This window comes from Phyllopteryx taeniolatus, chromosome 15 (genome assembly GCF_024500385.1).
Source record: "Phyllopteryx taeniolatus isolate TA_2022b chromosome 15, UOR_Ptae_1.2, whole genome shotgun sequence".
Taxonomy (NCBI): Eukaryota; Metazoa; Chordata; class Actinopteri; order Syngnathiformes; family Syngnathidae; genus Phyllopteryx; species Phyllopteryx taeniolatus.
The window spans coordinates 11161199-11188488 of record NC_084516.1 but is presented as its reverse complement, the minus strand read 5'-3'; positions in this window follow the sequence as shown (position 1 = coordinate 11188488).

The following is a 27290-nucleotide window of genomic DNA, read 5'->3' as shown; positions in this document are numbered from 1 at the left end:
CACCGAGATGCCTTCCCATGAGGAAGCAGAGTCTGGGTTCTCTGAGGCGGGCTCTCCTATCTCTGGGGTTGTGGTCACTGAGGTGGTTAAAAAAGGCCCCAGGGTTGGATGAGATTCGCCCGGAGTTCCTAAAGGCTCTGGATGTTGTGGGGCTTTCCTGGTTTTCACGCCTCTGCAACATCGCGTGGACATCGGGGACAGTGCCTCTGGATTGGCAAACTGGGGTGGTGGTCCCCCTTTTTAAGAAGGGGGACCAGAGGGTGTGTTCCAACTACAAGGGGATCACACTCCTCAGCCTCCCTGGTAAGGTCTATTCAGGGGTGCTGGAGAGGAGGGTCAAATCTCAGATCCAGCAGGAGCAGTGTGGTTTTCGTCCTGGCTGTGGAACAGTGGACCAGCTCGACACCGTCGGCAGGGTCCCCGAGGGTGCATGGGAGTTTTCCCAACCAGTCTACACGTGTTTTGTGGACTTGGAGATGGTGTTTGACTGTATCCCTCGAGCAGTCCTGTGGGGGGTGCTTCGTGATTATGGGGTACCGAAACCCCTGATACGGGCTGTTCTGTCCCTGTACGGCCGGATTCAGAGTTTGGTCCGCATATCCGGCAGTAAATCAGACTCGTTCCCAGGGAGGGTCTGACTCCGCCAAGGCTGCCCTTTGTCACCCATTCTGTTCATAACTTTTATGGACAGAATTTCTAGGCGCAGCCGAGGTGTAGAGGGGGTCTGCGTTGGTGGCCTCAGTATTGCATCTCTGCTCTTTGGGACCCAGGACACGCTGGAGAGACTATGTCTTTCGGCTGGCCTGGGAACGCCTCGGGATCCCCTCGGAAGAGCTGGATGAAGTGGCTGGGGAGAGGGAAGTCTGGACGTCCCTGTTAAAGCTACTGCACCCGCGACCCGACCTCAGATAAGCGGTAGAAAATGGATGGATGGATGGATGGACTAACCCTAACCCACCATAAAGGTAATCCTAAACATCGTAACCCGCCCTAACCCCAACCCTAGCCCAAACCCTAACCATAACAAACTTGATTGCTTTTATTTAGCACTAATGTGATACATATTTCGAATGGTCATCTCTCTTCATCTGTGTAGCCTGCCTTTCCCACGATACATGGGCCAATCATTATCGCAGCGCGGCGTGTCCTGCCTAGAACGAGAGTGGGAGTCCTAATAATTCCTCCCTGATGTCAGTGAGGTGCAAGTCTCACGACTGTAGTTCTTCACAGGTAAATATTTTTTACAATTGATTTGGTCATAATTCTAAGAAAACACTCTGTTCAGTGAACCTAAAACCACATCCACACACAAACGACTTAAAGTGAATCCACAATTATTATTCTTTTTTTAAATCTAAATTTAAATCTAAAGCATTTTAGGAGTCCAAATAAAAATTATTTTAAACCGGGTCCCAGGTTGGCTACATTTCAAAGTGTTTCCCTTGTGCTTCGATCTGTACACCACACACACATATTTTCCTGTGACAAGGACAAAGTTGTCCCAGTTCTTACAGTGGTGGATCACCGTGTCTAAGATCTAAAAATAAGAAGGCACTGACTCCAAACCAAAATATCCCCAAAACGGAACAGGCTTGTATAATAAAATATTGTAGCTAGTTATTTACTGCCTCATCTCATCCAAATGAGCTACTGATAGTGATAGTATTGAAATGAGAGGGCACACTATTACAACGGAGAGGCTCTCACATAAATCTACTAACCACAGATTTATATTTTTTTGAAGCTCAGTGCCTGCTTCTTCTGATATTGTTTCTGAAATCTCAAAATGTTCTTTGTTTTGTAATGGTAAAGAGGTATATTTCTATATTTTTATTTTTATTTTTATTTATACACATCATCATTGCTAATGAAAATCAATGCCATCCCACACTTGGTCAAGTCACCCTTTGTTCTATTCAGTCACGCCCACATCATCCTCTGCTCATGCACTGATGAATGCTGTTGTGGAGTTCAACATTAAACCTGCAGTTCATTGTAACAAAAAGATGTCGGACGAAGAGCACTGTAATATGACGAGCGGAATTTTTTTTCACATATTCAGAAAAGAGAACAACGTGGAATTATTGGTCTTAACACATTTTTTTCTGGAACAGCTAAAATTATAAGATTTTTTTTAAAAAAGTAAAAATTGTATCCCATCCTTGAGCCGTCACCTTATCGTGGTGGAGGGGTTTGTGTGTCCCAATGATCCTAGGAGCTAAGTTGTCTGGGGCTTTATCCCCCTGGCAGGGTCACCCATGGCAAACAGGTCCTAGGTGAGGGACCAGACAAAGCACGGCTCTAAGACCCCTTATGATGACGACAAAAAATGGACTCAGGTTTCGCTTGCCCGGACACGGGTCACCGGGGCCCCCCTTTGGAGCCAGGCCTGGAGGTGGGGCTTGAAAGCGAGCACCTGGTGGCCGGGCTTGCACCCATAGGGCCGGCTGAGCACAGCCCGAAAGGGTAACGTGGGTCCCCCTTCCCATGGGCTCACCACCTGTGGGAGAGGCCATAGGGGTCGGGTGAAGTGCGAGTTGGGCGGTGGCCGAAGGCGGAGACCTTGGCGATCCGATCCCCGGCTACAGAAGCTGGCTCTAGGCACGTGGAATGTCACCTCTCTGGCAGGGAAGGAGCCTGAGCTGGTGTGTGAGGTCGAGAAGTTCCGACTAGATATAGTCGGACTCGCCTCCACACACAGCTTGGGCTCTGGTACCAGTCCTCTCAAGAGGGGTTGGACTCTCTTCCACTCTAGAGTTGCCCACGGTGAGAGGTGCCGAGCAGGTGTGGGTATACTTATTGCTCCCCGGCTTGGCACCTGTACGTTGGGGTTCACCCCGGTGGACGAGTGGGTAGCCTCCCTCCGTCTTCGGGTGGGGTGACGGGTTCTGACTGTTGTTTGTGCCTATGCAAAAAACAGCAGTTCAGAGTACCCACCCTTTTTGGAGTCCTTGGAGGGGGTTCTGGAGAGCGCTCCTGCTGGGGACTCCATGGTTCTGCTGGGGGACTTCAATGCTCACGTGGGGAATGACAGTGATTGGGAGGAATGGCCCCCCCCCCGATCAGAACCCGAGCGGTGTTCTGTTATTGGGCTTTTGTGTTCATCATGGATTGTCCATAACGAACACCATGTTCAAGCATAAGAGTGTCCACACGTTCACTTGGCACCAGGACACCCTAGGTCGCAGTTCAATGATCAACTTTGTGGTCCTGTTATCGGACTTGCGGCCGCATGTCTTGGACACTCGGGTAAAGACAGGGGCGGAGCTGTCAACTGATCACCACCTGGTGGTGAGTTAGCTCCGATGGTGGGGGAAGATGGCGGTCCGACATGGCAGGCCCAAACGTATTGTGAGTGTCTGCTGGGAACATCTGGCGGAATCCCCTGTCAGATGGAGTTTCAACTCCCACCTCCGACAGAACTTTGCTCATGTTCCGTGGGAGGCGGGGGACATCGAGTCCGAGTGGACCCTGTTCCGCGCCTCCATTGCTGCGGCGCCCGACCGGAGCTGTGGCCGTAAGGTGGTTGGTGCCTGTCGTGGCGGCAATCCCCGAACCGCAGAGGCGTAGAGGGGGTCTGGTTTGGTGGCCTCAGCTTTTTGCAGATGATGTGGTTTTGTTGGCTTCATCAAGCCGTGACCTCCAACTCTCACCAACACCTCCCTGGTGAGAGCCCGGGGACGACCCAGGACACGCTGGAGAGACTACATCCTTCGGCTGGCCTGGGAACGCCTCGGGACCCCCGCGGAAGAGCTGGATAAAGTGGCTGGGGAGAGGGAAGTCTGGGTGTCCCTGCTAAAGCTACTGCCCCCGCGACCCAACCTCGGATAAGCGGTAGAAAATGGATGGATAAAAATTGTATTCGGGATCAGTTTAAAAAAAAAAAAGTCTAGCTCAATTGCATTCGGTCATCCCTTTTAATATCAGTTGTACACAGTAGTTCTTATCCAATATGTTCTCAAGATTAAATTTATAGCTTGTGATGCAATCAAGAAGCCATGGCTCTATAATGCTCACTTCCATTAATTTTCTGGCTTTTGGATAAAGGCCATGCTGTATATTGTCACAATTCCAATACAGTATTGACAATGAGGCATTAGAAAACCATATGCGTTAGTAAACAGCTTCAAGGCCACTGGACGCAGTTGTATCCCCAGCAGTCATATTCTTCCTTACTTTGATTAAAGTTATACTCTGTATTGTATGTACCAACATTCAAAGACAGCTTTTGACTCACAAACACTGCTAAGAATAATAAATAGAAGCTTGGATAATTATTCAATTTAGGGAAAAAAAACATTTGAACCAATAATGACGATTAATAAACTGGGATAAATAACTAATACTAATCTCTTGTTCCACCTCTCATCTAAATTTCATGAAAATGTCTGCTTATTTTAGTAGCTAAGCAGATGGACAGAAAGGCAATTCTAAGCACAATGCCTCCTCGGTGGACATAATACCATGATACATATTTAAAAACTATCATTAAGCAATTCTAAGTAACACTGCTGCTGATATCCACAGGCTACACTTGACATTACCGTTGCAACATGCAATTATATTACAGAAATTGAATTTTCGGAGAATGGTCAAATTCAGCATTATTGGCTTTAATGTGGTACACAAAGTGAACCACATTCTTAAAAAAATTGCATATTATGTTGATTGCTATGCATTTTCTTGTTCTGATAGTGTTCATTTGCATGTAGTGTAGCGGACATGCCATGCAAAAGATGCTACCCGGCACCCCAGCCTCGCACTACCGCCGCTCCCCGCCGAGGTAGACGAGAGAGGCTGGCGAGACGCAACGTCTCACGGTTCCTCTAAACGAATCAGCCGCCATAAACCATCAAAAACAAGACACAGACATTTGCTTTGCCATGCCGACGCTAAGTGAATCACGACTGCCTGGTGCTTCAAAGCGGAGACCCAAGAATGCAGAGTTCGCCCCCAGACGCTAAGTTAATTAACTCCCCGCCAGCCGAAGGAGTGCACCAACAAAGGCACCTCCACTCTGTTGAGTACCGCCACTTGGGAGTTGGAACAGGCAACAGCGACACCCACGGGCGATGGAACGACACTACAGACATGGATTCATAAGACAGTCTGTGACTCGAGTGTGAGTTAATATTTTAAGAACTTTACATGAACGCCACTAGTGACTGTATTGCTGCAAACTTGAATGTCTAACATTGAATATGTTGTTAACTGAACCAGATAAAATGTTTCACCCCACACCAAAAATGTCACATGGAAAATAATAATGTCCTCCACACCACACAACATTTGAAACTGTCATTACAGGTATGAAAGAGGATGAACGTGGAACAATGCAAGGTGAGGAAATTGTCTCGTTATCTTAAATCCAATAATTAATATTTTATTCCACTGGTTTTAAGCCACAAAATAATCCTAAAATGGAAAAAATAACGTCAAAAGGCAGTCCAGCCCCTCTGTGTTCGCAAAGGTGGTAGAAAAGGAGGGGAGTACCCCCCCCTCCTTTTAGTCCCGCTCTGGCCATAAAAGGGGCCGGAGCTGGGACCAGTTGAGAAGAATTTGGGAGTTTTGATGGAGATGTCTTCCTTTGATCTCACCCCGACCAACTCGCCGACGACCGGGCCAGGCAGGACGCCCACCTCACATGAGGTGGCAACGACGCAACACGCCCGCTCCAAACGTCTGGCAAACAGAGACACCCGAGAGACGTCCTGCCTGGGAACTCGTTGGCCTCCCGCTCCTCCTCCTCCATTTTTTTCCTCCCTCCCTTCCGTCGAATCCACCTGTTCCCGATGCAGATGCCAAAAATAATGCCAAAAGGCAGTCCAGCCCCTCTGTGTTCGCGAAGGTGGTAGAAAAGGAAGGGTGTAACCCCCCCTCCCCCCCAGCCCCTGTTTGACCCACTCTGGCCATAAAAGGGGCCGGAACTGGGAGAAGTTTTTGGAGTCTTGGTGCAGAAGCCTTTTTGGTCTCTGTGACCAACTTGCCGACGACCGTGCCAGGCAGGACGCCCACCTCACCCGAGGTTGCAAAGACACATCGGACCATCCCCGGCTGCTGCTTCCTGCAAGCGCTCCAAGCAACCCTGCTTGGGGGTTCGTACTCAGTCTGAGGGAACGGAGGCGGATGCAACGCATCCGTTCCGAACATCACCCAAGAGACGTCCTGCCTGATAACTCGTCGGCCTCCTGTTTTTCCTCCCTCCCTTCCGTCGAATCCACCTGCTCACGGTGCGGAGACCGGGCCGGCCGAACACTCAGGAGCCTGACGCGCCTGCCTCAAACGTGTTCCAGACACGTAAATCCAACATTCCTACTAAAAGTACAGATTAGTGCATATCCATCCATCCATCCATTTTCTGAGCCGCTTCTCCTCACTAGGGTCGCGGGCGTGCCGGAGCCAATCCCAGCTCTCATTGGGCAGGAGGCGGGGTACACCCTGAACTGGTTGCCAGCCAATCGCAGGGCACAAACAAAACAAATAACCACTTGCAGTCACATTCACACCTACGGGCAAGTTAGAGTTTTCAATTAACCTACCATGCATGTTTTTGGGATGTGGGAGTAAACCGTCTGTACCGTGTTTTTTTTTTTTTGTCTGTGTGTTATCCTGTAGAAACCCCATTTTATTATTAAATTTTCTATAAAATTCACCACTTGCATCATTGTTTTGTGTGACTGGGTTCGGAACAAAACCTCTGGAAAGTCTATAACTCAAAGTTTCTAAAGTGTAGCCACCTTCTGATAGGAGACTGATTAAAAAGTCGACATTTCATATCTTGATTTATAACGCAGGCGCCGCTTCCAACTCATCGTTTCCTTCTAAATTAAGCACAATTTCTATTTCATCCATAATCGCTACAGTAGTTTCTACTGTGTTTGAATACTGTACTGCACCGTTGGTACCAAGCTGCAAATAAAGTCAAGTACCCCTGTGATATCATCTCACCTGTTTAGCTAACTGAGAGACAGCTACAAAGATAAAAGCAATGTAAATAATGCATTTACGTTATAATGTTAATATTTATGCACACAATTTTAAATATCACAGATGAGTCAAACCTTGCACCTGATATAAATGTGGACTTTGCTCATGTACTATTGTACTACTGTAATACTATCAAACTTTTATCTTGGCAAGCAAGTTCAGGACTCTCGACTGATCCCTTTCACACTGCCAATAATCCCTTTCACACTGCCAATCAAAACAATAGGAACCTCAGAGGCATACAGTATCAGTAGACCCAGCGTTTATTTGCCTGTGACGTTAAGACAGTTGATGCTGCTTCTCGCATTCAGACCATTATACTGCATGCGTGGCAACGTCAGTGTCTGGGACAGCAAAAAATGTTTTCAACACAAAGGGGAACCTCGACTGTTAAACTTCCCTGGGGGAGTCCTGTGGAGAGTGCTCAGGTAGTTTGGGATACTGGAACACCTATTACGGGCTGTTCAGTCCCTGTACGACTAGTGTCAGAGTTTGTTCCGCATTGCAGGCAATATGTCGGATTCCTTTCCAGTGAGGGTTGGACTCTGCCAAGGATGCCCTTTGTCGCAGATTCTATTCATAACTTTTATGGACTTTTATGTTGGGATGAGAATCAGCACCTCCAAATCTGAGACCATGGTACTCAGTCCGAAAAGGATGGAGTGCCCTCTCTAGTTCGGTTTAAAAAAAAATAAACAAAGGCTTGTCCATTAATGCCAGCCACTGCGCAGCATGTTTGAAGCGGAATCACTCCCCGCAGATGTCGATGAAAAAATGGCAGTTGGCGCAGATATTAAACATATCAACTAAAACGAGGTAAAACGCCTCCTTGATCAGCTCAATTAAATATTGTTTTGCTCAGTCTCCTTACATATGTGATAGCTTTCTGGAAGTGTCTTACAATGTGTGGCAGCCTGTATTGTAAAACTTCAAGTGCAATATGATTTTTAACCATCCCAGGGCGCTGGGCTGATTAAAGCCTCTGGAGTGTGTAAAAGGAAATGTGTGTAAGTCGAAGGGAGACTACGCAGATAACCAGATTGACAGGGAGTACTCACATTTTAGGTTTTCTCCACCCAGAGTGTGCATCTTGCAGGAAGGTGCGTATTTGAGTGGATGGGAGAATTTGCACAGCCAGAAAAGTGCATAGCTGCATTGATTTTTACTTAAGCACATAAACTAACATGGCCTTAGTGCCAAGCCTGGAACTCTGAGTGCTAACTGTCACAAGAGAACTGCAGAAGTAAATAACATAACATCATGTTGTACAGTATACTGGATGAGTTGTACCCCGGGCACCAGCTGGGACAGGCTCCAGCATCCCATGACCCTGAACATGATAAGTGGTACAAAATGGTACATCCTGGATTGTCTTCGAGTCCAGACATTTTCATAAAATCACATTGCAATAATACATTTTATGGTACCACAATTATGTCTACAGAATTTTCTTCAAAGGTTGAATTACAAAAAAAAAAGGTTATTAAGACTACAAATAAAATATATAAAAGATTATTGAGCCACAAGAATCTTGCACATTGTTTAAAGACAATAATAATGAGGCAGGTCATAAAAAGTGTCAAGCCAGAGGTTGTAAATTTCTAGCTTTGGAAAACAAGCTTGTGTGTGATGTTGCACTCTGCAGCTCACTGTGCTGCTGCATAAATATGCAATAGGAGAGCTTTGTTTCAAAACTCTGGGGAGCAGAGTTTTGTATTCATGTACAAAATGTACTCATCAATCTGCTGTTAAATGCTCTCTGTTTTTAACCTCCCTTTCTTGAATTTCCTAAACTCAGGAGTAAACAGAATTATGAGGAAGCCAATGAGACACGTGCGAAAAAGAACATATCAATTGGAATTGAAATTAGGTGACACCAAACAGCGATGTATTGTACAGGTTTCGAGAGGGTCTAATTCCTGTGGGTGTGCCAGCTGGTGATGTGTAGCAGCAGTGGCAGTGGAGGTGAGTGTGTCCGGTGATCTGTGAAGTGTGACACACCTTCCCTCTGAGGTGATACTGAGGTGATGGGAAGCAAGGGGTGTCAGGACAGAGCCTCACCCTTGGGCTTTTCACACACTGTTGCACTGTGGTATACCATCTTCATTTTCTGATAATTTATGGAGTTTTCACCACATGAATTGTTTATATTGTTCAAATATACAGTAGACATATTGAGAACTGTACACCCGTGTTGAGTAAAACAACACTACCGTCATTCCCTTTTGCTGAACTGTATTACACATTGTTGCGTGATGTGACTTATGAAGTTGCTAGTTAAGTCGAAGGTTACCGCCTACTCGAGACCAGTTGTCGGGATGGGGCATTATTGTGACAGTGAGTGGAGGTCCCCAGTGACATCCTGCCCATTGCTGTGGATCAGTAACGCTGCTCAATTTTATGTTTTGACTTACAAGGCTAGACTAGATAATTAGTTGCAAGACCTGAACATAGAAATGAGGCAGAGGTAATTTAAGTCAGTATCATTTTACGAACAGAGTGTCCCTGAATCTCTCCGATAACAGGGAGATCAATGACCTGATTGGAGGAGAAAACACTGCATAGGAGAGCTGTGGAAAGATCAGGGTATGGTCCTGGAGTCTTGACCCCTTTCTATTGTTGTACATGTGTGTTTAACAGATACTGTGGTGTTGACGAGTACAGTCCCTCAGAATCAGAACGCTGCACTTTTGCTTTCTCGTTCCTTGTCGAATCACATGACAGCACGTTCAGTACAGTCCCTCCCCCACCTGAACGTTGGCTGCTCATTGGTCATTTGCCAAAGATTCACAAATGAGTGACAGAACGCTGCAGCAATTCTGTTTCCGCTCCCAGCCGACTCGCTCACACCAGAGCTCACAGAAGAATGGATCACTTTATAAAGTGATTCAGTTCAGTACGCTCACAATTATTTAATTTTTTTTCGTTTGAACGAATCATTTGGGAACGATACCACAATAAATCCTCTTGGTGGAGATAAAACTCCACCAGCCACCAGTGATGTCAGTATAAGTAATTGTTATGCAACTTCAAGAGAAGCTGGACAATTAAGTTTAAACAATCAAACATTAAGCTTTGATGAGCACAATATTTTTGGTAATATGTTATGGTGATTTCAATTGCTTTCATAACAATGTTTGAGTTCACGGGGCCCAATTTACAATATGTACTCAACCTTTTGATGCAGAAATTTCAGACACTTATTTAATATAGCACCTCAAAAGCCAAAATATATTAATATATTCTATATATTATTATTACCTTCATTTTGACTGCAGCCACTGCAAATCTCAAGGATGTACCTGGTCTGTGTTACCTTCCACGAGGACACATGCAAGCCTTAGGGTCAGAGTTTCCTAATGTGCCTGTTCCAAATACCTGCAGCTAAGTATCATTTCCTTTCTTGACATGAAGATGCATGTTCGTGTGACTCTGAAGGTGGCGAGACTGTCACTCATGCTAATGCCAGCAGACAACTGTGTGTGTGTGTCTCTTAGTCATTTCCTGTGTGCTGGAGCATTCAGACATCGGCAGCTGTCCCCTCTGCTTTCAGTCCCTGAAGATCCAAAAGGATCTGGCGCTCTACCACCCAGACACGGAAACCTTTTTTCCACTCCTGGGCTTCTCTCTGGCTCAACCTAAGAGGGAATGAAAAAAAAAAAAAAGATTTCACCAGTAGAAGGTCATGGAGGATACCCCAGTCATCACTCAGATGTGATCTAATGTTCACTGTGGCATAACTGATGACTCATGTAATTGACATTGTATAACAAAATCTTTTAGATACCTCGGTGACCTGCAGCTCATCTCTTTCAAAAAGGGGGAGTGACACTTAAAATTCATAGGGACAATCAGTGTCTTCTTGTTCAGTCAAGGTTCTCTCTAAATTGACAATGAGATAAGGTATGAAGAAAAATTGGAAATAATTGCAGTGATTATTGTTGCATCGGCAATGTTCAATAAAGAAAGGTCAAGGACAAATGTCCTCAACTCTTAGCCATTATCACCTTGAAGTTTTTTTGTTTTTTGTTTTAACCTTCTGGGATTTCATACTGGTTTAATAGTCGAATTCAGAGCCGATTCAATTATTTAAAGAAACAGTGACAAGTCATCAATTATGTTCTTTTGAGCTTAGGTTATAATGTATTATGACAGTAAGGAAGGGGTCCCCAAACACCAGGACATGTTCCAGTGGATGATTTGTTACCCGGTTGCACAGAAAGAATAAACACTTTTTTTCATCCCTGTCTTTTTCATTCACACAAATCTGTCAACTAGTGTAGTATACCTTTAAAGGGACACTGGCCAAATTAACGTACCGCTTGATTGGTACTAATAAATTAGTTTAGCTGGGAAAAACGTTTAAAGCTGAAAAATACACCTCTATATTGATTTATATTGATTTATTTTCAATCGATGTCGATCGACGGTTGTGTCAAATTGTCGGTTTCCTCATAGACAATACTTATTTGAACAATGAAAAGGAGTTAAAAAACTAAGAATTCCATCCTGTAAAATAAGTCTTGGTATGCACACAGATGTAAGTGTACACTCGAGAAATAGCAAGACCATCTATATTCCTGGCAATTGATGACAATTCCAAATGCAAGTTCCAGGAAAACTTTAGCCTTTGTCATTTTTTATTGTTTTTAGCTCGTTTTAATGTGTTTCGTCCATGTTATCCAGTTACATGCTCGATAAACATGGTGGTGCCCTGTGTTGTTCTTAAAACTGTTATTAAGTTATTAAATGTATATTCACCATGTTAATAAATTAATTGTAGCAAAAGTATTAACTTTTTACTGCTGCAAAGAAAATGATCACCAAATAAATATGTATGGTAATTCCGTTCCACCTCCTTCATACACTTGTGTTACCAAAGAAAACCTGTTTATTGACACTTTTGTCCCCCCCATCTTGTACAGGCTGTTAGTAATCTTTATGGACAGAATTTCTAGGTGCAGCCAAGGCCTTTAGGGGTTCCGATTTGATGAACTCAGTTTTGTGTCTCTAATTTTTGCAGATGATGTGGTTCTCTTGGCTTACTCTAGCTGTGATCTTGAACTCTTGACAACTCTAAATTGCCCGTAGGTGTGAATGTGAGTGTGAATGGTTGTATGTTTGTATGTGCGCTGCGATTGGCTGGCAACCAATGCGGATTGGCATGATTTTCACGGTCCTCAGAGAGATAAAGGTTGAATGTCTTTTGTGTGCGGGAAATGAGATTGTGCCCCCAAGCGGAGGAGCTCAAGTAACTTGGGGTCCTATTGACAAGTGAGGGAAGAATGACGCGGGAATATCATCTGCTGCTCCTCCACATCGAGACGAGTCAGAGGAGGTGGGTTGGGAATCTGGTTAGGTGCTGTGTTTTGGGCACGTCCTACTGAGAGGAGGTCCCAGGGAAGGCCCATGATGCACCGGAGAATCTCTCTCTTTGCTTACTAGGGAACACCTAAAGCCCCCCGGAAGAGCTGAATGAAGAGATCGGGAAGAGGGAAGTCTGGGCTGCTGCTCCTACAACCCAACCCCAGATACTGTAAGCGGATGGATGTTTAGATCTAACTGTATAATAATCAAGTCCAAAGTCCAAATAATAAATTAGCATGAGTACATTAATATTGTGGCTATTGAATTATAAATTGTGCACTTTACCAAGTTTTGTTAAACAGTACATACGATGAACGTTATCCTCACCACACGTTTTTCCATACTCCAGAGCTATAAGGAAAAGCATGAACTTTGGCCTTGAACATGCATATATGCAAAAGTGTGTCCCCCGTTACAATTAAAGTTTGCAAGAAACTAAACTCAAACATTACCATTTATCAATTTGGTAGGTCAAATGAACTACTGTAGTCTGAGAATTTAAGAGCAACAGCACTTTTCTTTCACAATGACACACAGCTTCTACCTGATCTTTCGCTGACATTTTGAGATCAACTTTAACCCATGAAAATGCTGTTAAGGGCCATTTGCCGCCCTGTGTTATAAATGGTGATGGGGGCTCCAGAGAGGGAACAGTCATTAAGTATCCAACACTGAAGAAAAGACCATTGTTTCCTATTTCACAGAGTGGGCTGGTTGTTCCTCAGAGATGAAAATACACCACATTGATTTTTTTTTTTTATGTGTATTCCATGGCATGAAAACTATAACCCACTGAGAACTACGTTTCATCACATGTAGAGCAAATTGTCCCATTTTTTCCATATTTATTATTCTGTGTATATTACAAGTACTTTAGGTTGTGTGCTGACTGGCAAACTAAAAGGTGCACTGTCTACTTTTCAGTGAAAGCTGCTTTAATGAGTCAGCATGTGAGGACTTTCATCACTATGTCGTGTTCGATTTCTGACAGACCATTATGGTGGCTCGGGTAAATTAAGGACATGGGTCCCATAGTGAATATTACATTTTATTACACCATGAGACAAGTGATACACTTTGAGAGTGTGGACTATAAATACCAGATGGATATTACTACTATTGGTCTCCCTGAATACCTTATTTCCTTACAGAAAAATGTGATGTTTGCAACAATTTTTGTGATATCAAGTGAAAATTGTTGCAGCTGTTTTTAAAACCCACAGGAAACAATGACCCTATTTTCACTCTGACAAGTGCCCAAGCACAGTGTTTGCTTGCTTGGAAAGAACTGGGATCTGTCTGAACGAAAACATGGTCTACTAATTTTTATTTGTTTGGAGTAAACCATTGTTTTATCAGGATTCAAATCAAGTCTGGTTTCACAGATCAAATGGGCCAATAAAGTAAGAATTTGTACCTATATGTATCATTCCATCAATGCTTCTCGGGATAAAATAATAGGGAAAGATTAGAGAATGAAACTAGTATTTATTGCAGCAACAAACGAGTTCATTTCAAATGTAAATGTCTTTAAGAGTACTTCTTTTTTCACCACTACTATTACCACTACTACTACTAATAATTATATGCAGTACGGTTGCCTCGTGGTTAGCACGTCTGTCTTCGATGTGGAGTTTGCATGATCTCCCCATTCTTGCGTGGGTTTAGGGCACGGGTGTCCAAACTACAGCCCAGCAGCCATTTAGGATTTAGAGCCTGCCTTCTATTTTTAATACGACTTGAGGCATGAACTAAAAATGACATTTGACACGACCCGCAACAATATTTAAAAAGAAAAGGGTGGAGGGCAGGGTGAAAAGTGTGGGTGTCAACAAAGTGATGGGTTGTGACACCCACATACCCCATGGGTGTGATGCCCCGATAGAGCTTTTCTAGATATGCATTGAAACTATATGCATCTAAAATAGTAATATTTTTCTTTATATCAGTGAATAAAGATCATTCTAAGAAGCAAAAATGGTTTCCTCCACTTTCTGCTTCATGTCAAGGTCTGATTTGTAAACAGATCACATTAATGACCTTCAAGTAACTGCTTTAAAAATGACTGAAGGTTGCTCTGGATTTGTTCTTAAATGTCGAGCTCTGTTCAGTGCGGGGGCACATCTATTCGAGTGGGATAGAATCCTGAAAAGTCCTACGACACATTTATCACATTTTTTATTTTAATTTAAAAACATTTTTTTTTTTTACTGCCTTACCAACTTTCACTGAACGCTGTGATGTATAGTGACACGACCTGCAACACTATTTTTTAAATTGCCTTATCACCTTTAACAGAAAGCTGTGATGTCTAGTGGTAGAAGTATATACAACCCTGTTTTTGTGATATAAAAAATTACACCAAGATAAATTAATTTCAAAATTTTGTTCATCATTTTCCAAACGTAAGCTGTACAACTCAAACGATGAGGGAAAAACTTGTGCTATCACATTATATCATTTGTTTATTTTTACTTCCCCAAATTTTCTTTTGTTTTTCAATTGATTCATCCAAGTTATAGGTAACATGGTAGAAAACGTTTTGAAATGATTATCCTGGTTTCATTTTTTAAAATCACAAAAACCTGATATTTAAACAGGGGTGTTTAGACTTTTTATAGTCACTGTGGATTGGTTTTAGTATGTTTGAGAAATAAAAGTCAAAGAATTTCAAAGTGGCCTTCACATCCACCCATTTCCTGGAGGAAAAGGTTTGAACACCCCAGGTTTAGGGTTAACTGAAAACACTAAATTGTCCATACTGTGTGAGTGTGAATGCTTGTTTGTGCCCTGCGATTAGCTAGCGACCAGTCCGTCTCTCACTTAAAGTCAGCTGGGATAGGCTCCAGCTCATGCACGACCCTAGTGAGGATGAGCATTACAGAAAATGGATGACGACTGGGGTTCAATCCCCGGCCCTGCCTGTGTGGTGTTTGCATATTCTCCCCGTACCTGTGTGGGTCTTCTCCAGGCACTCCGGTTCCCTCCCACATCCCAAAAACATCTATGGTAGGTTAATTGACAACTCTAAATTGCCCGTAGGTGTGAATGTGAGTGTGAATGGTTGTATGTTTGTATGTGCCCTGCGATTGGCTGGCAACCAGTTCAGGGTGTACCCCGCCTCCTGCCCGATGATAGCTGGGATAGGCTCCAGCACACCCGCGACCCTTGTGAGGATAAGTGGCTCAGAAAATCGATGGATGGATAATGAAAATAATAACCTATGAGCTCTGCAATTGACTGAAGACCAGTCTGTAGTGTAGTATGAGAGACTGCATATGAATATCGACGTGTAACACCAGCCTGCGGGAATGTGCCAGGAATATTTATTTTCAGGTGCTTTGTCAATTTCCATTTGCTGTTATTCCACACACACACACACACACACACACACACACACACACACACACACATATATATATATATATATATATATATATATATATATATATATATATATATATATATATATATATATATAATAACATAAAAATCTTTAAAAGGCTTTTTGGCACACAGTCAATTTTATCAGAGTACTGGAATTTTTGTAGTCCTAATGAAGATACCACAGCCATTTGAAATAATTCTTCCAAGGGGTCCAATCTTCCCCCTGTCCCATAATTAAGTCAGTATATGAACCATAACGACTGAACTCTCCTGAAATAAACCTTTTTAAATTCCTCCACCATCTGTTCGTCTCCTGCTCTGCTGCTGCCTCCTCGCACTGCAACCATCAAATGGATTGCCCTTCTGGGCTGGCATATGCAATGTATAAGTATATGCTAAAAAACATGTTCATATTTGCAATTTACTGTAATTAGTGCAATATTGTTTTATTGTTTTATTAGTACGACTGCATTTGGCAACAGGAGTTGCTTTTAAAAGGGTATGTCGACCTCATTTATGTTGTCTTTTTTTTTTAATGAAAGATACTTTATTGAATGATAAATTTTTCACTGTGCCGTCCAGGTTAAAGTCAAGTCAGAACTCAATGTGTTACTACGTTAACACCAATATTATTCTGAACACAAAGAAATTAAAACAAATACAGTGTATACAGTTGTAAGAAAAAGTATGTGAACATTTTGGAGTTACCTGGATTTCTGCCTAAATTGTGCTGGAAACGTGTAAAATAGTTATATACAGCAAACATCCCAAGAATATATACAATAATAATAATATAATATAGAATAAGTCTTATAAAGAGGAATGGTCGAAAATATTGTCTATATATTGACTATTGTGCAAGTCTGATCTGCAATTGGAAACGAGTTGTTAAATCCAAGGGTGTCACGATCTGTGTTTTTGTGGTTTGGATTACACTGTATGTTTATTTTAATTTCAGGTTCTGTCTCGTTTTCTTGTGACACATGTTAATTACTTGTCCTTCCCATTCGGTTTTCGTTTCCACCTGTTCTCGTCAGCCCTCTTCCTTGTGTCAACCAATCAGCTCCCACCAGCCACTTGTGTCTTGTCCAGGTGTTCCTCATTGTCACGTCAGTTTGCTTGTATTTAGTTTCTCTGGTTTCTTTCAGACCTTTTTGGTTCATTGTCATTTGTTGTTGCAGTAGATTACATCTCTAGTCATATTTCTTGTTTTGGTGAGTTTAGACTGTTTCTTTGTTACTTTGATTATTGGCATTTGGGACTTTGTTGAGATAGTATTTAGATTCTTCCATGTGCTTCGGTTGCCTGTTTTTGTAAATAAATACTTTTTTGAAATTCCTGCACTACTGCCTTTCCTCTCTGATTCCCTGTGTGTCCATGGGTCCACTACTTTACCTTTTGCCTCCAAACCAACACCAGAAGAAAAAAAAATCATTTACATGGATGGATGGATGGATGTTGTGTTCAGTAAAGACATTGTTTGTGTGGTTTTAGTTCAGGAAATTGCTGTAATTTACAGTAAATGAAGATCAGACCGAAGATTATCACATTTTACTGATTTATGTAGAAATATAGGTAATTCCAAAGGGTTCACACACTTTTTCTTACAATTTCAAATAGGTATTATAGTATGAAACTGTAGCCAGCAAAATTTTGTGTTACAGTAAAACTAATTTAGCCATTGGCTGCCTTACTAGCAGAATAATGTCAATTATACAGTTTGCAGTTATACAGTTTGCACTGGCTTGTGCCCCCCATAGGGCTGCATTAATAATGTCAATTATATCATGGGTAAAATAATTACAGTATGGAAGGCAGAACTCATACTGGACTCAATCAATTTTGTTTTTGTTTTCAAACCACCATTTCCATCATTGACTTTGCTTTACTTTATGCACTGGCCATCCAAAAGAGAGCTTTTACCCAAAGGTCAACCCAAATGGCATGTTTCTGTCGGAACTTTATCTTAGCCCCAGAGAATTCTTTTCAGATTTTGCAGATCAAACCCAAGAATCAAGTGAGGAAGTGATGAGGGAGATTTAGTTTTCACTACCCCACTGCAGAATGTAATGACTGCCAGTTTAACAACAGAGAAAAAAAAACATCATCAACCTGTAAAACTAATATTTAAAAAATTGGCTGAAGACTTAAATGCACATATTAAAGCAAAGAGAGTAGAACAGTTTTTATAACCAGTGAAGTATGCTGTTTAAACACAATGTTCCATTATTTATTGAATATACACTCCAAGAACTTCAAAGCTCTGAACCCGACTCAGCCTGCTGGTTATCAACATTGAATCTTGTTTTATTACAAGCCTGTTATATGGTCCCGCAATATTTCCCACTCCAGTTGTATACAGTAGCTTGGTAAATCCTATTTTTAATTGATTGGTCTGTACTGCCAGAAATAGGAGTCACAGTTATATACAGTACAGTTGCGTTCCCAAGCTGTAAAAGACATATCTCTGATCATTTCTGCATACAAGTTGTGTCAGAAAGGTTCCGAGGCTTGTGTCACAAAAGAAAGATTTGAAATACAAACTACAGGATTTTCACTTTTAAGTAATCCCCATGGAGTCACAAACACCTTCCCAGCCTTTTCTGCCAAGCCTTCATACACTTCTACCAGGATCCTCTCTGGCTCATTCTCACTTGATGTTGCCCATATCTTCAAAATGTGTCCCCTGATGACTCCCTTGAGCTTGGAAAACATGGGGGGGGGGGGGGGGGGGGGGGGGGAGAATCCCACTTAGGCAGCACGGGTGAGTAGGGAGGTTGCTCCAGCTTCAGTGTTTCTCAGTCAGGAACTGTCAGATGCTCAGAGAATTGTGAGCAGGTATGCTTTCATGGTGAAGCAGCCCGCCACAACGTTTGCCTCATTTCGTTCATTGAACGAAGAAAATGCCGCAGGATCGCTTTGCAGACTTGCTGGTTGATTTTCTCACCCACATTGAAGGGCAATACTTGTAGTTTGGGTTTAAAGTCTACCTTTAATGACACCAGTCCTGGAACTTGTTTGACTCTTGTAACCATTGTGTGGCTTTGTGCATGAGTAGTTGTAGGTAGCTGGTTGTCCTGTTGAAAGATGCATCTGCGAAGGAACCCCTCTTACAGTAGTAATGTGTTGCAAATGTTAACTTCCTTGTTACATAATTCTCAATCAGCATGATTGAGTTTATAGCTTACGTTATGCATTAGAAAAGGAAACTAATAGTGTAAGAGGTACGTGTCGCTGGCTTTCGTAAAGATGCTGCAGGTTTGTTTTCCACCCACTGCCTTAGTACCCAGCCACTGCTCATCCCAAGTCCAGATAAAAAATAAAAATAAAAATAGGTGATAGGTGAGTTGCGTCATGCAGGATTGGCGACCAGTGTAAAAACTGTACCAAACACATCATTGTTAATTTTCAATAAACTCTGCCTGCAGTGGATTTACCATATAATTCCTCAATTACTGTCCATTGCTATAATAGACGCTGTCCCTCAAATGATTGGATGCATTGTCCACTTAAAATAGACAAACTGCACAACATTCCAAATACATGCATGTTAGATTAACTGCAAACTCTAAATTGCCCATAGGTGGGATTGAGTTTGAATGGTTGCTTTTCTATAAGTGTCCAGCAAATTGGGTGTACCCTGCTGAGGTCATCTGGGATAGGCCCCAGAGCAAAAGAAAAGGGATGGATGGCTTCAGATTTCGACTGAAGATAATCACAGAAGGGAATGGTTTGCAATAATCTATTTTCCTAGACAATCGACAGCTCGTACACTGAATTTACGCAGAACATAAATGTTAGAACACAGGAGGATAGATGTGTGCTGGGTGAAGGCTCGCGTGCTGTCTAGTGATAGTATTTCCAGCCAAGTAAAACAAAAATCTCAAAATCATCTGTTGCAATGTCTTCGCCTCCTCCTCAAACTAAAAACATGTGACTAGCGACTAGTTGATGTCACGCTCTAAACGTCATTGTGGATTAAAGAAGTGGACTATAGACCTTTGCCAGAGTGTCGCTTTGGCTGTACTGTGCAGGCAGGTCTGCCTGTCATATGTAAACAACAGGAACTCAAGGAGCGAACAATTAGTTTAGCCTCTAAGTGCACTACATTACTGAACCAAGAATAAAAAGAACAGACAAATATTAACTGCTAATGTGAGGAAATTAAACATTCAACATCTATGTATTTACTCTACTGAGAATATGCTCCATCTGCAAAGTGAAACAACGACGCAGCCCAAGTTAACATTTTTCTTTCCTTTTTTTTTTTTTTTTAAGTGAAGAAAGTAAGCAGAGCCCGTGTGCTAATGGAGCAGGCGTTTGGATATTTCGGCATTAAAACATGCCTCATAAAGTTCAAGGCCTCCGAGCACAACAGAAATAGTTTAAAATTTACCACAGTCACAGGCAAGGTAGCTCATTTATCCCCTCATCCCTTGGAGCCAGTTATGACTCAGGCAACAGTGTAAACTGTAACCTCTCCCAATTTGCACAGATGCCCTCTGGCTTTTTGCTTCATTGTATCCATCTTGCTTGTAAACCACAGTGAACTAGAATAGTGCTTTTATTTTAACATATAATCACTGACAGTGCAACCAGTTTATATAAACGTCTTCTGTTTTGAGTGTGCCGACATGAAATAATTTATCCGGTCTTTAGACACTGCATTAGGTACACCTGCACAGTCACACAATGGTCAATAAAAGAGCTGCATGAAACGGTCTGTCTTTACGTGGACAAAAGTGCTCGGTTTTGACTGACCCTGCCAAAGAGGTAATAATTAAGTATGAATGAAGCAAACCCGTGCGGCGAGAAGAATGACCTACAGTTCAAAAACAGCGACTCCAAGGCCGGGCTACAGTGCGTTAAACTCCGTTACGTCGGTACATGATTTTTTCGTTGATATAGAATATATATATCCCGCAGCTATATATAACAAACAGCAGCTCAGTATTAGCAGAAAGTGCTTCATATGGAACATTTATCTTAAATTCTTCTTGGTTAAAAAAAAAAAAAGGTCACTCGCAAGGGGGCTGTTTTTGTATGTCTTAGGGCTCTAATTTATTTTATACAGAGCTGTTTTGCACTGACCCAAACACCATATAGTAAGAAGTTCTGAGATCACAAGATCTATGTAGAGAAGCTAATTTAACTGTTGGAAGAACAGCAACATCATAAAAAGTTATATGATGACTCATTCTCCTACTTTCACACCCCATTTTGTAAACAATACAAAAGCAATGGTTATTTGATCATCCTCGTTAAAACTCACTCCTTGACCCCGTCAACATCATGTGTTTCCCATGGTGCCTTCTGCCTGGAGGACAGTTATAAAGATGCTGAATCAGGTAAGCGCTGTTGGTGACAAGCGTTTCTCCATTGAATCTGTACACATGATTTACAAGTCCAGTTAACCGGGGGTGGTCTGCCAAGAGGGACTGGATGTGAATGAGTCAGTACGTGTTAGCAGATGAAAGATGCATTGGGAGTAAACATGTATACATCAGTTTGACATTTCCATGCCTCAAATTGAGTATACCAGGATTTAAATAACGTTCAATGACATGACAAGAACCAAAGTAAAAGGAGAAAAAAAGTAAGCAGTATAGAAAATTGGATGGGTGGCGTAAACTGTATGGTATAACACAGTGCTCTGTTTGTAATTAAGCACACCTTCACAGATTAAATACAAATACCATATGAAGCATGCAAGATAAAATTATGAGCAGAACCACGTCGAAGTCGACTTTTTCTGAGAATTGGTTAATTCCAGACAAAACGAAATTAGACAAAATTAGCCTTTCCCAATGGATTGACCCCAGAAAAGCAAAAAAAAAGTCTGCTCTCTCAAAATATACCCAGTAAAAAGCTCATTTGTTTAATAATATATGAAGCAGAGGAAAGAGAACAACAACAAAGAGGCAGAAACAGAATGACAAATATCTAGATATTTTTTGGATGATTCACCAACCATACCTCATGCTTAATTATTTCATTAATAAACTTACCAGGGACATTTGGGACCATTTAACAAGAAGTCATTAGTTCATTTTCAGCTAAAGCGCACATGCAATGTAAGGTCAATTCCTGTAAGGCATTTTAAAATAAAATACATATTCAGAAACAATGGCTCACCGGGTTACTTCAACTTTTCATCAGGGTTTACACTGTAGTCCAAAGACAGGTGGTAAAAACAATCACACTCCATACTTACAGTAGGTAGAAGTCTAGAAACTTATGTGAAAAACGAGGTACTTAAATACAAAAGTAAGTTAAAAAATAAAAATACTATCAGTTAGAGACAAGTCATTTTGGATTTGCCTATAAATCCGGAACACGATACGCAATACCAACACTAAAATGACGAAGTCAGAAGTGGCCATCCCGATGCTGTACATGGAGTTAAGACAGTGGAGTAGCTGAATTTGTCAGACAGAGTGGCTCTTACATGTACTGTATATAGCTACTATCACTTCTCATTTCATTTCTAACGAGTGGGAATTAGTGTCAAATGGTCTGTCGACTTCAGCCCTGCACGGAAGCCACACAGGGAGCAATATAGGGAACTATAAATAGGGACAGAGGCAAAAAATTGAATGGATTTGACGAAGAAAGTACCTGCAATTGTCACGATACTGCAAACATGCTACTTAATTAGCCCTGAAAAAAACCTGCAAATGATCGTAGCCATAACCTTAATAAGTAAAGAATTATTTTTAAAGTATACATGTACTTTTTCAAAACTGATCTCTCATCATGGGTTTACTTTTGTACTCCATATGTGCAAATAAGTTATTATCGTGCACATTTTCTCCAAGAGGAAATAAACATTATTTAAGTTTGCATAAATTGTTAGTGTTTCTGTACAACTATCAAGTTTTTTTTTTTTTACTTTTGTACTCCATGTGCACAAATATGTTATATGTTAATACTCTCCAAACCTCTTTGATGTTGTTCTGCTGAATTTGATCTCCAGCTTTCGACAAAATGAATCCTTGGTCTCCCTCAGTCTCATCTTGACTTGGCGCTGTATCGTCTTCAACTTTACCTTACTACCAGATCTGGAGGCCCTCTTCCTGATTGAGAAGGTCCTTTAAGTCACAAGTGATCCAGGGTTTTCTTATTTTGTCGGTTATTTGCGATATTATTTATTGTTTTGTATTGATTTCAACCCTGTATGAACCAACAAGGCCCAACATTTTTATTACAGACAATGACTGAAATGTGCACATAAGCTGATAATGGCGTGCTCACAAAAATATTCAGGCTTATAAAAGTGTGCTAATCAAAAGTGATGGTCAGATTTTTCTGTCTCAAGCGACATCCTTCAGCTCCCAGAATACCATGCCAGGATTGTCTCCAGGAGGCATCCGAAATGGCAAAGCCACATCAACTGGCTGCTCTCAATGTGGAGGAGCAGCGGCTCTATTCTCTCTTGGATGGCTGGGCATCCTATCTCCATAGAAGACCCCCGCCACCCTGCGGAGGAAACTCATTTCAGCTGCTTGTATCTCTAGCTTGTCTTTCGGTCACCACTCAAAGTGTGAGGCCAGAGCTGAGGGTGGGAATGTAAGTTCACCTGTACATTAAGACACCTGAACTCATCCATCCATGACACAAATTCGCTCCCAACCTGGAGGACACAATCCAACCCTTTTCAGGCTAAGGACCATGGCCTCCGATTTGGAGGAATTGTTTCTTATCCCAGAACCCCCATATTCAAAATAATAAAACAATATAAACATTAAGATAGCAATAATAGAGGCCAGAGCATCTGCGTGGGCTTGTGAGTTAGTATGCACACATTGAATCACCTGAGAATGGCTAAAAGTGCTGGAGGCATTTTTACAAGGAGAGACTGCTTGAGAAATTCTGTAAATTATGGATGCATGTTGTTACAAATTGAGTGTGAGGTGCAGTCAGGGCTAATGTAGCTTAGAGACTTGCGTACATACTTGTGTGAACTGCTGCCTGTGGAATGTTTCATTATGGATAAAAAAAAGCAAAAAAAACAAAACAGCAAGACCATTAATGCCAAGATGACTCATGTATCTTGTGGACATTTTACTCCTTAATTTGTGCTTTAAAATTTACATTTCTCACAAAATCTCAAACATTTTTTCTAATGCTGCTGTTAATTTTTATGCCTATGTCAGCCTTTTATGTGGTTCAATCCCATTTAGTGCATCTCAAAATAGATGGTAAATGCATCTAAATCCAATTATTTTCCAGTTGCAAATTAATATAAAACACAACCACTCAAGGAAGTAAAAGTTAATTTGTATGGTAAGTATTGGATCATTCAGAACCTGTCAATTTTTTTTAAGCTGCACATTGAAAATTAAATCATACTAGTGTAATGGGAATTTATGATAGCTTGATAAACCTCACTCCAATCCTCAAAAAGAGGGTGCTGACCACTTAGGGGCCTGGGCTTTGAGCTCAATGGTCAGCATACACAGCATGGGTTCAAACCCTGGTGTGTTCGACCGGACATGATTGCCACCGTGGTAGTGTAATCCAGAACACAACGCTGAGGCAAAAACCAGACGAGTTACACTAAAACAAGCTAGGCTTTTTAACAAACCCTGGTTTCCCAAAAGGTACAGAAATATTTGATCCATAACCATTATGAGGACGCACAAGTAAAATGAGAGGGGAGAATGAATCTTTTTCTGCTCGAGTTAACATTTTTGAAAAGCAACAAACAAGAATTACCACGACATATCGTCTATTGAGCAATGCAATTTTTGGAGCTTCTAGGTGTCAAACTCATTTTTGTCATGGGCTACATTCTAGTTATGGTTTCCTTCAGAGGACCTGCCCGTTATGACTGTGAAACCATATGATTGTTTACTCACCTTATCATTACATCATATACACAACAAATCGATGGCTAACTAGTTTTAAAATCAGAAGTCAAGCATAATAGGTGGTTCAACTATTGTTCAAGTTACTGTAAAAAGGGTTCTGGTAACAACAACAAAAAATGCTTAAAATATCTCAAAGTAATGTAGGTTGATTGAAGACTCTAAATTGCCCATAGGTGTGAATGTGTGAGCGAATGGTTGTTTGTTTATATGTGCCCTGTGATTGGCTGGCGACCAATTCAGGGTTTATCCCGCCTCTCGCCCGAAGATAGCTGAGATAGGCTCCAGCACGCCCGCGACCCTAGTGAGGAGAAGCGGTACAGAAAATGAATGAATGGATGGATATCTCAAAGTAATTATTTATTACCTGTGTTCTAAATGATCTACAGTAAAGGCAGACATGAAGCCAGTTACCAGTTATTAGGAGTCACGTCATATCACCTATGACAAAACTCCTTTCAACTCTGCAATTTCCTTGCGTCTGGGTCATTTCAGCGCACTGTGACAATTGTCTGGTGCTGGTGTGACGGTCGTCATCCCGAGGCTCAGACCTGCACGACCACCGTCCCTCGGTTTGAGAGTCAAGTGCGCTAACCAGCAGGCTGAAAACTGTGGCTACTAACCCATCGGCTAACGCTTAGGCTTTCGAGGAGTGAGGTTTGACTAACATACTTTTTGAACAGCGCGTGCTGGCATCCATTACACTGGACTCGTTTTTTGGGCATGTTTTCCAAGGTTTTAAACACAGAATGAGCACTCTGGGAGAGTTGAACGTGAACAATACACTCACCAACAGTACAAGCATTCTGTTTGAGTGAACATGCAATTTAGTGTCAACTATTTGGGATCTTGGTAAATCAGGCCTGTCGTTTGTTGGAGGGTTGGATCCACACGTACCAACCAGGTCAGGATGTTGTTACGTAGTGGTGTTGGATAGCTCTCCTAAAAAACGTAAGACTTGAGATGACACTGCAGCGCCTCTTGCAGCAGTTTGGGCAACTATCACTGTTCATCATTTGATCAACAATAATCCAAAATTCAGACAGCAACAAGTTATTTTTTGTTGTGGTAACTTAGAAACTGGCCATGAGAGACACCGATTGATGGGGTTGTCGTAGGTTTGTAGTTGAATAGCTAATTTTGGAGCCTGATTTTGACCTGCATCAATTACATTTGATCTAGCAAAAATGTACCTTTTGTTGTCCATGTATTATTCAAGGTTATAAGCATTTGGTTTATTAAAACAACGTAACGACAATCATCTTTTTGCTTGACTTTGGCTTGAAAATATTATGTTGTTGAAAAGTCATGAAAGATAAACACAGAGAGAGAGGGTATATTGTTTCAGTTTACATTCGTCTCTACTTTGCCTTCCAACTCTTTGCTTGCTTTTGTCAACATGTTTAATCTTGCTCATTATCTTAATTTACCATTTCATTCATTTATCTAAATGTTTATTGATGATTTTTACTAGCTGTGTTTCTTCTTGGGTGCTTTTGCTAATTTCTGTCTTTGTCATAAATGGATTTGATGCTGATACCATCTTGTATCTTTCTGTGAAAAACATCTTTAATGAAACGTATATTTCTAGCACCCGCTCTTCACGTAGCAGTAACAGGTTCAAGTCAATAATTCAATTCAACATCAAAACATTTTCAGCCACTCCAAAAGAGGAAAATTAAGAATTTGCAGTTTTTTAGGAAAGGAACTAAATTACAAGTTTGTCTCAATAAATTAGGCTATCGTAAAAAAGATAATTTATTTCACCACTTCAATTAAAAACATGAAACTCGTATTGTACAGATTCATTCAACACAGGAAAATACATTTATAACACCCATTTCCTGCAATATCTTGAGATGTTGAATTTTGGATTTCCATTAGCTGTAAACTATAATCTTCAAATTTATGAACAATAAAATGATGACATATTTTACTTTAGTGAATCTGTGAGTTGCTCTTTTTGAATGGAAAGTCTGAAACAAAACAAAAAATGTTTTCCACAATATTAAAATTTATTGAGATGCACTTGAATATATAGTTCCTTCCTTTAGTTGAACATAAAGCTGCAGGATAAAAGAAAATACAAACATCTTCACTACTTAACCACGAAAATGTTTCAAGATTGTGATAATTATATAGAACATTTTCTTTTGCCTGATAGCAGCACAAGTTGAAGCCATCTCATTTTACTTTTGTGCTTCTTTACACCAACTGGGGAACCTATTATTGTCATTGAAAGTAAACTTGTGGCACAAAAACAATATACTGAGACACAGTGTTTGTAATATTCTAATAATGGTTCTGGAGTGGGGGGAGTAAATGTGCCCACTTTGTAGTGTATTACGTTTTGTGGTTACCCTGGAGCATTACAGAGAAGAAGGGCATTTTTAAATGTCTTGCCCGTACATTTCTCTAAATGTGTTCTTTGTCCTTTTGCAAAATAAATAAATAAATAAATAAATTCCATGAGATATTATTTGACAGTTAAATAGTTCAATATACTTGTAATGGGGTATTTATTTGATTATTCAAACAGATGTTGTTTTTTTTCTGTAGTTTTTATTGAGAAATATATGTAATTTAGATACAAAAATGAAATGAAACATTTCGTTACAATAGGTGAAGGTGGGAACGTATAATGACCGGTAAATCGAGACCTTCAACTTTTGGCTTAGC